General features: G+C 44.5%; 1 non-coding gene across 1 annotated transcript; it reads left to right on the top strand.

The window, feature by feature from the left end:
* The first annotated feature begins 312 nt into the window (after positions 1-312).
* Positions 313-475, top strand: LOC115944220 (U1 spliceosomal RNA). Its single transcript, XR_004078783.1, has one exon. It is a non-coding gene; the product is annotated as a U1 spliceosomal RNA (small nuclear RNA).
* The last annotated feature ends 14,867 nt before the right edge of the window (positions 476-15,342 follow it).

The following is a 15,342-nucleotide window of genomic DNA, read 5'->3' on the forward strand; positions in this document are numbered from 1 at the left end:
CCTGTAAGCTTAGTAGCTTCCCAACACTTAAAGACTTTCTGATAAGATCAATGGTGACATTAACGAGTATGATTTTTTTATATTGTATAATAACATGTCGACATTTGGAAGATCTGTGTAGTATAACTCACTAAACCCTATGTTCCAAGTGTTACAAAATCATTCATGGATAAAAGATGCATTCAAAGTGCAAGACAGACCAATGTATTTTAGTTTAATGAAAAATTGACTGGTTTCAGATTCCACACTGAAACTAAATTTTACACAACTATCATTTGTTAAGTTTTGGTATAATATCAAAGAGAAATATCCAGACTTACCCGGCAGGGGAAAACCATGATCATGAAGGTGATTTTCCAGGGTGAGACCCATCCATTGTTGCACTCTGGGTGTGCTGACATTTTTGATTTCCCCAAATGTGGGAGACTTGGTTGCATAATTTATGGTAGTGGGGGACTGTGTGCACTTTCTTCCCTTAAAAAAAGAAAGAGGAATATCCACAGTTATCTGAAAAGGCTTTTAAAAATAATCCTCCTTTTTCCATTTTTATATCTGTATGAGGCTGAATTTTGTTCATATACTTCAACTAAAACAACATATCTCAACAGATTGAATAAAGAAGCAGATATGGGAATCTAGCTGCCTTTTGTGAAGCCAGACATTTAAAGAGATTTGCAAAATTGTCAGACAATGTCATTCTTTCCACTAATTTTTTTGATTTGGAAAATGTAGTTATTTTTCACTGAAAAGGGTATTGTTTATGTTAACACTAGTGGGTTTATTATTTTTATTTTTAAATAAATAAATGTATTTTTTAAACTCTTAATTTTATTTTTTATTTTTATGGGGTTTTTAAAAAGATTTTATTTATTTATTTGTCAGAGAGTGAGGGAGAGCACAAGCAGGGGGAGTGGCAGGCAGAGGGCGAAGCAGGCTCCCCACGGAGTAAGAAGCCAGATGTGGGGCTCGATCCCAGGATTCTGGGATCATTACCCGAGCCGAAGGCAGACACTTAACCGACTGAGCCCCCCAGGTGTCCCTAAAACTCTTAATTTTAATTGGAATATGGCCAATATCAGTAATGTAACACATATAAACAAAAGAATTTTCAGGTCTTCAATTTTTCAGAGTGTAAAGGAATCTTGAGACCAAAAAGTTTGGGAAACATTACTATATGTAAACAATAATGTGAATCAGCTGCATACGTAATACCTTGGTGCACTGCTGGAGGAACACAAGGTAATTCTAAATAAACACCCCTTTTTTGGAAAAGGAGAGGAGACAAAACAGCACCCAATGGTCGGTGGTGTGTGTTGCATCTTGGAGGGGGAGAACAGCAAGGATTCCCTGACTTGGTAGAATGAAGCCAGTCTGTCTGCTCTGCCATGTTGGGGGTGGTCTCCCCTATTCGTTGTAACTTTGTGGCCACATCTTAGAAGGATTTTGAAGATGTCCTGTTAGTATTGTTGGGAACCAAGACATTGCCCTGGGGGTGGATCACTGCAGGCTTCCTTGGGCCAGGATTTGGGTTTCTCTGGCAAAACCACTCCCTTAGAAGATGCGGGAGGTTTCTGACTATTCATATTTGGATAACTCTATGAGTTAAAAACTAAGTCAGAAGAACTGTGAACTATGGTCTCTGAATCTAGACCGGGGGAGTCTGTCAGCAACGGGACCTCCCAGTCCTCAGCCCAGGGCCTCCCTCTTCACCTCTGCCTTGGAGCAACTCTGACCACGAGGCTGCATCCCAGTGGAAGGCTCTTTACATCGGGTAACTGTCCTGTTAGTGGGGACAGGCAGGAAGGGCTTGGGTGTGGCTGTGTTTCCTGCCTTCCTGCCTTTGTTCCCATCACTTTAGCTTTGACATGGATAGGCTTTTTCAATCCTGCAAAGCACGTGACCATCAGACGGTGTTGGCTGCAGGCAGTCTGTCTTGGCAAAGCTGTAGGCACGCAAGATCAGGGGCCAGGCTGCCTGGATTCAAGTGGTAGCTCTCGCCTGTCTAGCTTTGTGACCTTGGGCAAATGGTTCTGTGCCTCAGTTCCTCAAATGTAAAATGGGGGAATAACAGTGGTATCTACTTCGCTGTGTTACTGTGAAGATTCAGTGAATTCCTATGTGTAAAGCTCTTAGAGCCTGGCAAGGATGGCTGCCTCAGAAATATTAGCTTTTATTATTCATTATTCTGTCTGCAAAATTTGTATCTTTGACTACAAACTAAAGGTTTGGGAAAACAGCCGACACATACAACCTCCTGACAGATTTCTACCAAGTCCCTGAGCTCCCACCTGTGTTAGGTACGTGGTCTGAGTTTCTGGAGCAGCTACATTGCAGGGCATGCTGACCTCCCGGCCTGGGGTGAGGAAAACCTCACTGTCCAGACCCCACCTCAACCCTGCCACGTCCGTGGGTCAAGGATCATCACCAGCAACACCCCACTTCCTTCAGTTACAGGTGACAGACACCTAACAGAAATGGGCTTCAGATAGGGGGAAAGAATTTGTCGCATCAGGATACGGTAAAGTACAGGGGCTTCAGGCATGGTTTGATCCTGGCCCTAAAACGATGTCATTCGGTGTTTCTTCACATGGTGTCCCTGTCTCTTGCCTTCCGTTCCTCAGCTCTGCCTTCCTCTGTGTGGTTTCAGTTGTCTGGAAGTCTGTCCCCATGGGGGAAGATCCACACTCTCTTACGTCTTCCCAGCTTAGGAGCCTTGGGAGAAAGCAGCCTCTACTCCTCTGAAATTCCAGAAAAGTCCGCGATTGCCTTGAATTTCCCCAGCTCTGGCTGAGTTCTTTAGCCTTGTAACAGCCCCGAGTGACGTCCCATGTGGCTTCAGAGGACTGGAGCCGTGCAGTGAGGGAGGGCAGGAAGCACTGGTATTTCTTTATCAGCTATCTGTTCTGTTGGAGGCACTGTATATCTTCTCAGAGGGAAGATTAGCCCCTTCAGGAAGGACACTCAATCTCATGGTCGTCTTCATGTCCCTCCAAGCTGAGGGGGGGAGGTGCCCCTTCGTGTCCACAGCCAACCCCTCTGCCTGCGCCTGATTTTTGTCCCTCTGGCTTCTAGAGGCAGAGCGCCATGAAATTGCTTCCTCTCTCTCCCTATTTTCTCCTGAGCCTCCAAACATGCATGAGTCTCTCCTACTAAAAAAATCTCCCCTTCTTAGGAGAGAATTGTCTACCATCTCTCCCTCCTCCCCGGCCACTCACACACACCTCAACTAAATGAAATCCGTTCTCTACCGCTGCTGTCTTCTGAAATGGCTCTCTCTGAAGTTAGCAATTACTTCCCATGTGACAAACCCAGGTCCCGGCCAGCTAGACCGGCCCCACGTGTCAGCTCACCGTGCTTGCCTTCCTGGACTTCTCCCCCCACTTGGCTTCCCGTGTTTTGTTCCCTCCTGGCTCCCCTTCCCCTTTCTCTGGTTGCTCCTTTCGCTGCTCTCATCAGTGAAAGGTTTCTGGGAAGAGAAAGCCAGTCCTCCTCTCATTCACATCTATGGTTTCCGGTGCCATTTTTTCCTTGGTGATTTCCCATCCCCGTGGCCTGGGTCTGTCTCTGGGTGTCAGTTTCTATGTCCAAGCATCAAGTCTGAGCAGAGGCCCTGTCCACATAGAGTGAGCAACAAATGGACTTCCTCAAAGGCAGGGGCCTCAGGAATGGCCAAGCAGTATGTGCATCTAGAACTCTATCCCAAGCCACTCGCAAAGGCAGACCCACCGAAGAAAAGTGAAGCAGCATCTCCAGTGCAGGCTAAGACGAGGGGCTGTAATCCTGCTCTTGCTGGATCCCTCTGATGACAACTTGGGCCTCAGAATTCAACCCCACAGAGCTAGCAGCCTCCTCTAGTCTCCCTGCACTCAGGACACCCCCCGCTCTCATGCTGCACAGTCTTGTCCAAGTGGAAAGAGCATAAGGTCTGGAATTCCAGACCTGCGTTTGTGGCCTGCTTTTTCTTTTTCTTTTTTTTTAACATTTTATTTATTTGACAGACAGAGACGCAGCGAGAGAGGGAACACAAGCAGGGGGAGTGGGAGAGGGAGAAGCAGGCTCCCCACTGAGCAGGGAGCCCAATGCGGGGCTCGATCCCAGGACCCTGGGATCATGACCTGAGCCAAAGGCAGATGCTTAACAACTGAGCCACCCAGGTGCCCCTTTTTTTTAAATCTAGCTGTGATCCCCAGAAAACCAGTGGCCATGTTTGTGTATATCCATGAGCTTCTTCAGGTGGGCAAGGAAGAGCCAAGCTCCGCTGAATTTCAGTAATGGGGGCTAGGGAAAGGACAGGGAGGAAGCCATGTCAGCAGCCCACTAGGTCCCTGGAGAACAGGAACGATTACGTTGTGATGTGCTCTGGGTGTCCTTTAGCCCTTATGTCTCCCATACTGGGCAGTCTCACACAGGCGGTTGGCTTCTGTCACATCTAGGTTGTTCATGGCAGCATTTGGCTTGGACACAAATCCTGTGTCCAATCAGCTGCAGGAAGGTTGGCAGGGCTGGCCTCATTGGATTTACGTGACCTAGATCACAGATTCCGGGGAGCAAGATCAGCTCAGGTCCACTGGCCTTGGGAGAATGCTATGGGAACTGTGGGCACTCAGCTTCATGGGTTGTGTGTCTTTCACATTGTGTCTCAATTTGTTTCTCCGTTTGACAAATGAAAGGGTTGGACCAGTTGATCTTCAAAGGTGCTTCCAAATCTGACTTTCCAGGAATTTATTATTATTATAGCATGGTTGCCCATCAGCTCTAGCAAAATGCTATGTCATATCCTTGCTGGCAGGTCTCAAGTTGTGCTATTTATCAGTCAGGGCTCAGTCTCAGGAAAGAAAAACTGTTCTAATTATTCCAAGCAGAAAAGGACTTCATACAGGGAATCCTATGCTCAAAGAAATAGTTGGAAGGGCTGGAGGAGTGGGTTCTGGGATAAACCTCCAGGAATGACTCCTAGAACAAGATCCCGGAGTAGCTGCTATAACTCTGGCACAAGGATGAAGGTGATGAGTCAGGAGGCCACTACTAGAATTCTTGCACTGAAGAACGTACCGAGGGAAAAGACAACCCACAGAATGGAAGAAGGATTTTGTGAATCGCATGTGAGGCCACTACTAGAATTCTTGCCCTGAAGAATGTACCGAGGGAAAAGACAACCCACAGAATGGAAGAAGGATTTTGTGAATCGCATGTCGGTTAAGGGAATTTTAACTAGAATATATAAAAAGGTCTTCCGACTCAACAATAACCAAATGACCCAATTTAAAAATAAGCAAAGGATCTGAATAGGTATTTCTTCAAATAAGACATACAAAGAGCCAAGGAGTGAGTGAAAAGATGCTCAACATCATTAGTCATTAGAGAAACGCAAATCGTAACCACATACAACTTCATGCCCACTAAGATGGCTACAAGGAAAAAGATCGTATCAAGGATTGGCAGCGATGTGGAAAAATTGGAACCCTTGTGTATTGCTGGTGGGTAAAATGGTATAGCCTCTGTGGAAACAGGATGGTGGTTCCTCAAAAAATTAAACATAGAATTTCCATATGATCCAGCAATTCCATGTCTGGGTGTAGACCCAAAAGAGTTGAAAGCAGGGACTTGAACAGATTTTCGTACACCAATATTCATAACGGCATTGGTCACATTAGCCAAAAAGTAGAAAGAACTTACATGTCCATCAGTTGATGAATGGGTGAACAAGATGCGGTATATCTGTACAATATACAATGGAATATTATTGAGCCATATAAAGGAATGAAGTTCAGATACATGCTACAACATGGATGGACCTTGAAAACCTTGTGCAAGGGAAAGAAGCCAGACACAAAAGGTTACCTATTGTATGATTCCATTGATACAGAATGTCCAGAGCAGGCAAGGTCATAGAGACGGAAAGTAGGGATTAGTGGTTGCCAGGGCTGGGGGGAACGAGGGAATTGGGACTGACCACTAACAGGTTTCTTTGAGGGTGATGGAAATGTTTTGGAATTAGATAGTGGTGATAGTTGCACAGCTTTATGAATATATTTAAAAACTACTGAGTTGGACAGTTTATTTTTTGCTGAGTTGTACAGTTTAAGATGGTGAAAGGATGATTAAACACACACACACACCCCCTTGTGGCTGCAGTCTCAGGCTCAGAAGGCCACCCCCCACCCCCACTGTTGCCACTGCTGCTTTCAACCTCATGAAGCTAGTGATTAGACCCTGGAATGCTGCTGAACAGTAACCCAAGGTTGCCAGGAACACAAAGCAATAACCATACAGCTGGGAGGTGACCTTGGCCTTACTTTCTCCTCCCAACTCTTATATAAATGGATGCAATTTATAGACCCTAATTTGCGTGTAGAATGTCGACCACAAGGGATTCTGGGAAATACACTATGTGTTTAACTTTTCAGACTTGGCAGTATGAGGAAGAGATTGGAACAGATCCTGATGGCCCATTCGCCATATCTACGCTAGTTTACCCTTTGATCCTTTAGGGATCGAAACATGCTCCCTAAAAGGAGATACCCAAAGTCCCATTAGTCGTGTATCCACCTCTGGGTGATGTTCATCCTAGTTCAGTAGGAATTCTACCTCAACAACCTAAGGATTACATGATCAAGTTAGCAACAATAACACACCTTATAATACTAGGGAAAATGTGGGAGGTAAGGAAGAAATGGGTTGATACTTATAAATGTATACACAATAGAGCAAGGAAAACATATGAAATGCCAACATAGCCCTCATTTCTCAACTTTTCATGAATTAGTTATATTCATACATTTTTTTTAAAGATTTTATTTATTTATTTGAGAGAGAGAATGAGAGAGAGAGAGCACATGAGAGGGGGGAGGGTCAGGGGGAGAAGCAGGCTCCCTGCCGAGCAGGGAGCCCGATGTGGGACTCGATCCCGGGACTCCAGGATCATGACCTGAGCCGAAGGCAGTCGCCCAACCAACTGAGCCACCCAGGCGCCCTATATTCATACATTTTAAAAATTTTTTTAAAGATTGATTTATTTGAGAGACAGATCGAGCATGAGCGGGAGAGGGGGGCAGAGGGAAGGGCAGAGGGAGAGGGAGAAGCAGGCTCCCAGCTGAGCAGGGAGCCTGATGCAGGGCTCCATCCCAGGACCCTGGGATCATGACCTGAGCCGAAATCAAGAGTCAGACACTTAACCAACTGTGCCACTCAGGCGCCCTCGTACATTTCTTTTAGAACTTTGAGTCCTGAATATGGAAGGATTGGAAGTAGCCCTAGAGGGTCCTTTAGGTTCCAGACATACCCCTTCTTGCTCCCACTGAGCAACAGCAGACCTATCTCCCTCAGTAATCAAGATCAATCTACCTAACACGATGGCCCCCTTTTGGCTATTGGTTCAGGGGATGAGGAGACCAAATTGGTCAGAAAGCTTTTGGTCCGATGGACTCATTGTTGTGTGCTCTGGTGGAAGTATTTCTCCTCTGGGTATTGAGGCTTTTGTTTGTTTGTTTGAGAGAGAGAGAGAACGAGCAGGGGAGGGGCAGAGGGAGAGAGAGAGAATCTTAAGCAGGCTCCACGCCCAGTGCGGAGCCCAACTCAGGGTGCTCATTCCCACGACCCTGAGATTGATCATGATGTGAGCTGAAATCAAGAGTCAGATGCTCAAACAACTGAGCCACCCAAGCGCCCCTGGGTATTGAGACTTCTAAACTAACAAAGACCAAATTCACAGGGACAAGCAGCAGAAGATATATTGGTCACTGTTTCAGAACATGTACCTCATCCTGTGGGACAGAACTTCAACCTCACAAGATGTTGTTTTCCAGTAGTCTTCAGTAAGCCATTTGACTGTTCTCTGGGGCCACAGGTCTTAGCCCCATTGGCCCTAGCTTACTTAGCTCACCTAGGTGGGCAATGTGTGGAATACTACACGATGAATATGGTTCAGTAAGTTCATGGATGATGATAAATGAAAATGATATTAGCTAATACATGTAGTACTAACTACAGGCTAGGCTCTGTTATATGTATTCACTTAATTCTCACAGTCCCAAATGATGAAAATGAGATAGAGAGGTTAAATAATTTGCCCAAGGTCATAAGCTACTTAAATGGTGGAGTTAGAAATTCCTATCCAGGGCACCTGGGTGGCTCAGTTGGTTAAGCGACTGCCTTCGGCTCAGGTCATGATCCTGGAGTCCCTGGATCGAGTCCCACATCAGGCTCCCTGCTTGGCAGGGAGTCTGCTTCTCCCTCTGACCCTCCCCCCTCTCATGTGCTCTCTCTCATTCTCTCTCACACAAATAAATAAATAAAATCTTTAAAAAAAAAAAAAAAAAAAGAAATTCCTATCCAGGCATTCTGGCTCTGGAGTTTATCATCTTAACCACTGTGCTTCTCAAAGTGAACGTACAATCAAATTTACAATCAAATTTAGAATAATGGGAAGGGGGGGGAAATGTCTTTAGTTTCATAATAATTGAAATTTTATTTAACGTTTCTTTGTGAATATTTTAGGTTTGACATTCATGGAAACAATCCATATCTTGAATGTGTGTCTATTCCAGCGAGGAAAGTCCCTGTGTTCTTGGTGATGGAAGGGATCTGATCTGCTAGTAAGTGTGTAGTTAGTCCCCCCAGAGCATGGAGCAGGGCTCAGTAGTAAGCCAACATCAGCTTCTCAAAAGAATAGGCATTGCCAAAATTAGCACGACTTGACTCCAAAATTTTAAGGCCCGGTGCTGTGGTTCTTTTATAGAAGTTTGCTGGTGTGTATGTACACAGTATCCTCATTTGCCAAGGGACTTTGAACACCACTGGATCTGCTGGGTCATAAAATCCAAAACGGTTACATTGCAGCCTATTCCAACTGGTGACCATTCTCTTTTCCTTGGCCCATCAAAGTCAGTAGCCGGATTAGTTACTTGGTAAGCAGGTCAGCACAGCATAACCAAATGTGGTAGGTTACCTCCAATATCAAAAAAGATTAAATTCTCAGGATTTTTCTCAGTGGTGGCAGGTGTACAGTGCAATAGTTTATCTTTCACTGTAGATAACCTACCATGCTCCAGGCTACTGCTCTGGATTCCTAAAAACCTCCTGGAGGTGGCAGGCTCATAATCTGCACAGGGATTATCTCCTAGCCTCTAGAACACGTGTGTTTTACCAAGACATTTAGACACCTGCTACTTCCGATTAGGTCCAAAAACATGATGTTATCACATGTAGAGTGGTGTGCTGGGAAATGAGATGATTTAAGTGCCTACCAATGGGATTTCAACAGAGCTGGAGAGGTGATACAACCCAGATGTAGGACAGTCAGATGGACTGTTGACCTTGGCAAGTGAAAGTCATCTGCTTGTGATGTTTTCTGCTCATAGGGCTAGAGAAGAAAGCATCTTCCAGGTCACTGCCCCACGTGCTGGGGCAGGTGCTGACCTGCTTCATGAAGAGATTATATCTGAAATAACAGCTGCGAGTCAAGTCCTGTACAGGGCAAAGCTGTACTTTAAATGTGGATAAGATAGAGATCAGCACTCCTGACCTTCTCAGTCTTTGAGGGTTGCAGTGATATCTAGCATGCCCTCAGGGATGCACTTCCTGCTTTTGAATTATGATTCTGCTGGGGAAGGACAGTTCCAAGGGCTTTCTTTTGCTCTTCTTACCACAATAGCTTTAACTCTAGAGGTCAATGCGAAGATTCTGCCAGTTGCCAAGTATGTCTGTTACAACTGTGCCTACCGGAACTGAGAAATAACCACAGGATGAATATGTGAGATAGATCTGGGCCAAAATTCCTTTTAAACTATTTGATCCCCATGTATTAGTCTGCAAGATATGCTACTACAAGTACCACAAACTGATTGGGCTAGAAATCTGAGATCAAGGTGTTGGCAGGTTTGGTTCCTTCTGAGGGGCTGTGAGGGAGACTCTGTTCTAGGCTTCTCCCTCTTCTGGTGGTTTGCTGGCAATCTCCGTAATCCCTTGGCTTCTGCTGCATCATCCGGATCTCTGGCTTCATCTTCACATGGCGTTCTCCGTTTTTGTGTCTCTGTGTTAAAATTTTTCCTTTTACATATGACACCAATCATTGGAGTAGGGGCCTACCCTACTCCTATATGACCTATTTTAATGCAATTACCTCTGCAACAGCCTTATTTCCAAATAAGGTCACATTCTGAGGTATTAGGGGTTAGGACTCCAACACATACATTTTTGGAGGACATGATTCAACCCGTAACACCCCATAAACCTCTATTCTAACTAGTGGACCACAAAGACCTTTTAGATCCCTTAGGATTACTGCTAGCATAGTCCTAGTTTCTAAGTATTCCCGAAAGGCCTGGGTATTTCCATTTCCCTAACCACAGGAACATAGATAAATGGCTTAAGGTTCCTTTGGGGAAGACTAAAAGATTTACAATTACAGTTATGGTGATATTGTTGGGTGCTCCCTCCAGGGCACTAAGCACCCCTTTATTCAAGGGCGTTGGGTCTGAGAATTCAGTGAGAGTTTGTAACTCCATTTTGGTGACTCAAAATAGGCCTCTTTTTGCCAGATCTGGAGTCTTGCTTTGGGTTATACAAACCAAATAGGACTATCAACACCGGCTCCGCTGCCTTTGTACTGCCCCTTGGCGCCTGCCACTCCAGGATCCCATCATCCTCACTGATATCAGGGATTCCATTTCAACAGCAGCATCTCTGAGCTTCAATCCCAGCCTATGGAGGATATAAACTATAGCATTTTTCCAGATAAGGTGTTCCCCTTATCTGTGTACTTTCCAATTCCTTGGTGAAAGGAATATCCTCTGAGCAATTCTGGAGGGCAAAATTAGATGAATAAGTCACACATATGATAAATCTGCATCAACATTTCTATCTTCATGTTTTTGGATTCATCTTTTAATGCTATACTAAGGAATGTTTGGCATTTCAATTTGAGTGTAGACCACTCTTCAGTCCAGGCTTCATCTAACCAACCAGCTAAGAAGGACTCTTAGCTGCTCAAGTCAATATATTGAATCCAGTATCTCTAGAATTTTCATATTAATAAATTCAACCCAAGTGAAAATAATGTTCTTTTCTTCCTGGCCTAAACTTTTAAAATCCAGGCTTCTGCTGATTCAAATTAACAAAATCTTACAATTCTGTAAGACTTCCCTTAGATCACACTTTGTGTTTGCTTCCAAAAGCATACTGGGATGGGACTCTAGTTACAGATCTGGTGGCAATACGGGGTAGGGGGTGGGACATAAGTATTGGCATTCCCTTTCAAGGCAAGTACCCGAGGGTCTCCAAGTAAGACAGGACCAGCCGTTATCAGTGAGGGGAAGAAAGGCTGTTTCTGCTGGTAAGAGAAGGTAAGTGGACTCTGGATTCAGAACACTGGAGTTTATCCAAATCTACTCAAATGTCCCCAATTTCTCATTTCAGGGTCCCACTCTCTCCCAAACAATGCTATAATTTTCACATAAGAGACATGATAAGGGGGTGGCTCAGTCATTAAGCATCTGCCTTCGGCTCAGGTCTTGATCCCAGGGTCCTGGGATGGAGCCCCGCATCAGGCTCCGTGCTCAGTCAGGGGCCTGCTTCTCCCTCTCCCACTGCCCCCTGCTTGTGTTCGCTCTCCATCTCTCTGTCAAATAAATAAAAAAAATCTTAAAAAAAAAAAAAAAAGAGACATGGTAAGGCTATGAATTCAACTTATGTTGTAATTCTATAACCCAGAATCTCCTTCTGATTTTCATGTGTATCAGCCTTGCAGTTGCAAGAGATGAAATTCTTCTGGGGCACTCCTATACATGCCTTGAGCTGAAAACATAAAGTTCTTGAGCCTTTGGTTTTATTTCCTTTACTTCTTTTTTTTTTTTTTTTGTGGTGTCTTTTTTCTTTTTTTTTTTTAAAGATTTTATTTATTTATTTGACAGAGAGATAGCGAGAGCAGGAACACAAGCAGGGGGAGTGGGAGAGGGAGAAGCGGGCCTCCCGCCGAGCAGGGAGCCCGATGTGGGGACTCGATCCCAGAACCCTGGGATCATGACCTGAGCCGAAGGCAGACGCTTAACGACTGAGCCACCCAGGCGCCCCCTCCTTTACTTCTTTTTAAAAAAAAACTGTATTTATTTATTTATTTGAGAGAAAGGGCGCACGTGCACAAGTGCACCCATGTGTTGGGGGGAGGGGATGAGGGGCAGAGGGATAGGGAGAGAGAATCCCGAGCAGACTCTGCAGCTGAGCATGGAGCCCAATGTGGGGCTCAATCCCAAGATCCTGAGATCATGGCCCCAGCTGAAACCAAGAGTCAGATGCTTAAGCGACTGAGCCATCCAGGCACCCCTCTTTTCTTTACTTCTTTAGCATAGCCACCACCATCTAGGCCCTCATTTCTTACATGATGGTCTGTAGTGGCAGCCATTTGATCTGCCGAAGTCCTCCAAAAGACATTTCAAGTGACCACAAATATAAGTAATCTTTGTCTACTGCTTTCCAATGGCAATTTTATCCTCATTTCCTTCAAGTCCAACAGAGTCACAACTAATCTAAGAGTCCCATGTTTGAGGGCCTATTGCCTATAACCATTTTTGGAACCAAATACCATTACCAGCAATTAGTAGTTGTAAGAAACAAAACCCTTCTACCTATTTTAAGTAGAAAAGGATTCAATACAAATAAATTAGGTGCTTGCCAGAATTGGAAAGCCTGAGCAAGTGGGCTCTAGGCTGGATCTCCAGGAAAAACTGACTGGTCTACCCTGGTAGACCTCTGTGACCATCAAGATGAGGCATCAGGAGGCCACCACAGGCTGACTATAAGAACACTTATCACTGTTATTTATGGATCAGGAAGCCCTTCACTCACAAAACTATGGACGGATATTGGAATACTGTTGAAGAGAAACCCAAGGTCTCTATATCCTTGCAGTAGCAACTAGTCAAAATAGCTGAAGATTACCCCTCAGTCACTTCTTCCTTCCACATCTTGTTTGCACATTTAATTGGCAAAACTTAAATTATATTCAGAACCTTGGTTTAAGGAAGTTTAAGACATGTAGTTTTTAGCTTTCCAGGCTCTGGAGTACAAGAAAGTGTATTAGAAAGGGTCAGAATGAATAAGTACCATATCCACGAGTTTCTTCACATTAGCCCATCCAAGTCAGACTGGTGACCAGACACACCCTCTCCCAGGTTTAGCCCCTTTGAAAGTTGACTGCAAGCATCCCATCTCTCTGGTTTGAAGATTACCTCTCTTCCTGGCCTCAGAGAAACTTAAAATTTCCTTGTCTTCAGAGCTGTTTTGCTAATCTACACACTCTCATCCCCAGCCATATAGGTCTCTAAGCTGTGTGTGTGTGCATGTGTTTTAATCAGACTAAGGATGTTCCACCAAAGAGTCTTTGTACTCTGTTCCTAATGCCTGTTACGTTCTTCCTCTAGATATTCACTTGGTTCTTCCTCACTCCCCTTAGGACTCTGATAAAATTACTTTTATCAAAGAGGCCTATACTACCATCTGAAGTAACACCATCTACCATTCTCTCTTCCCTCTCCCTGCTTTGTTTTCTTCAGTGCACTAATCCTCATCCAGATTATAGACCTGATGGTCTTTCCCCACTAGAGTGTAAGTTCCACGGGGACAATAATTTTGTGTTTTCTTCATTGCTGTATTCTACACTTGAAATGTGGTAGGCATTTCAAAATGAATGAATGCTGTACAAAGAGGAAGTTAAACTTTCCCCATTTTCTAAAGGGAGAACTTTTCCAATGCATTACTCATGTTCTCCTCCAGGCGGCGCTGAAGGGCCTTTTCATCAACTAATGTCTAGGATCTACAACAGGAGTGTTGCAAAGGATTAGAATAAGTTTAGTTTTTCATAGCTTCTGGTGTAGAGTTCCGGGCTTTTCTTAGATGGCACCCATAATCTCCCTTAACTTATTTCTTCTTATTCCTGCAGGAGGAAAAAAACATGGGTCTTCACCAAAAGCATTTCAGTCACCATCTCACTTAATCTTTACGACCCCATAGTTAAGGATTGTTTTCCCCGTGTAGGCTAAGTGAAAACAGACTCAGAGGCCACTGCCCAAGTCTCACAGCAGGAAGAAGCGGAGCCTAGATAACAACACAGGTTTGGCTGCCAACTCTTGCCCCTCCAAAAGACTTCTTTGATTTTATCCAAGTTAACGGCTGTCCTGGTGAGGCTTCAAGAGAATTGCAATCTTGAGTTGATTATTTGCATTTCAGAGATTTCCAGACTGTCTGCCCCTTTTTCCAACAAGTCCCCTTTTCACACAAGAACACTAGGGCATTGTCTTCCAGAGACCCGAAGCCCTCTAAGAGCACTTCCTGTCCTAGGTGCAGGGAAATGTGCTCAGTCTAGCTGCAGTGCCCAAGAGATAAGGATCTTCCAAGTTGTCGTCCAGATTCATCCTCCTCATTGTGGTAAAGCACAGGCCAGGAAGACAAGGAGCAGGTGCATCTGTGAAAGTAAACAGAAAGCCATCTGGTCCTCAGGGAAAGGATGTTTTCAACTCTTTCTCTGGGCCCAGGGCTAAGGGGCTAGAGAAGTTTGGCACTGGAAGCTCCTTAAATATTGTTTAAGAGTTGGGGAAATTAGGGGCATGAGAGAGAAACTGATTCACAGTCACAAAGTTACTGCCAGATTTAGAATCTTACATCAGGTTTCATGAATCTTTTAGGTTTTCTGCTACACTATGTATGAGCTTTCTTGCTAAGGTCATTATTCTAGACAGAGCCAGAACCCTGAGTAATACCAACTTAGCGCAATTCTGATGACTTTATAAGAGCAGATAAAATTAAATGTTGAGATTCTGATGGCATGTCTCCTGTCTCCTTTCATTACGAATCTTAGTCAGATTCCTTAGGCCCTCTTACTTAAACTACATTGGCAAAACAGAGACAGCGTTTTGGAACAGGGAGTGCATACCAGAGAATACAACAAACACCTGGGTTACTGCTTGGTGATTAGGCAAAATCAGGACCTTTCCTTCTCCAGTAAGAATACTTTGTCCCCAAGTTTTAACCCTGCACCATTCACTGGGCTCTCTCCGAAGAGGCACTGCAACAGCCACCGCCCCTTCCCTCCTCTGAAGTACATTTCTACTGGTGACTACAATGCGAAGTAAAGCTTTAACAGCAAAACTACACAGCTGCCTCAAGAGGGCAAACAAGGTTCATTTTAATCTACAGCTTCTTCACATGGCTGACTCAGCTAAGGCTTCATTCAGTCTGACTACGCAGTCCAAAGCAAGCTACCTTTGCTTCCTGTCAGGCTAGGAGTCATTGGTTTATAGAGGACTCCACTGCAGTCTAATTAGAATACAATCCTTTCCTGGGATTGGGAAA

Source organism: Leptonychotes weddellii, chromosome 4 (genome assembly GCF_054177405.1).
Source record: "Leptonychotes weddellii isolate Sample4059 chromosome 4, ASM5417740v2, whole genome shotgun sequence".
Taxonomy (NCBI): Eukaryota; Metazoa; Chordata; class Mammalia; order Carnivora; family Phocidae; genus Leptonychotes; species Leptonychotes weddellii.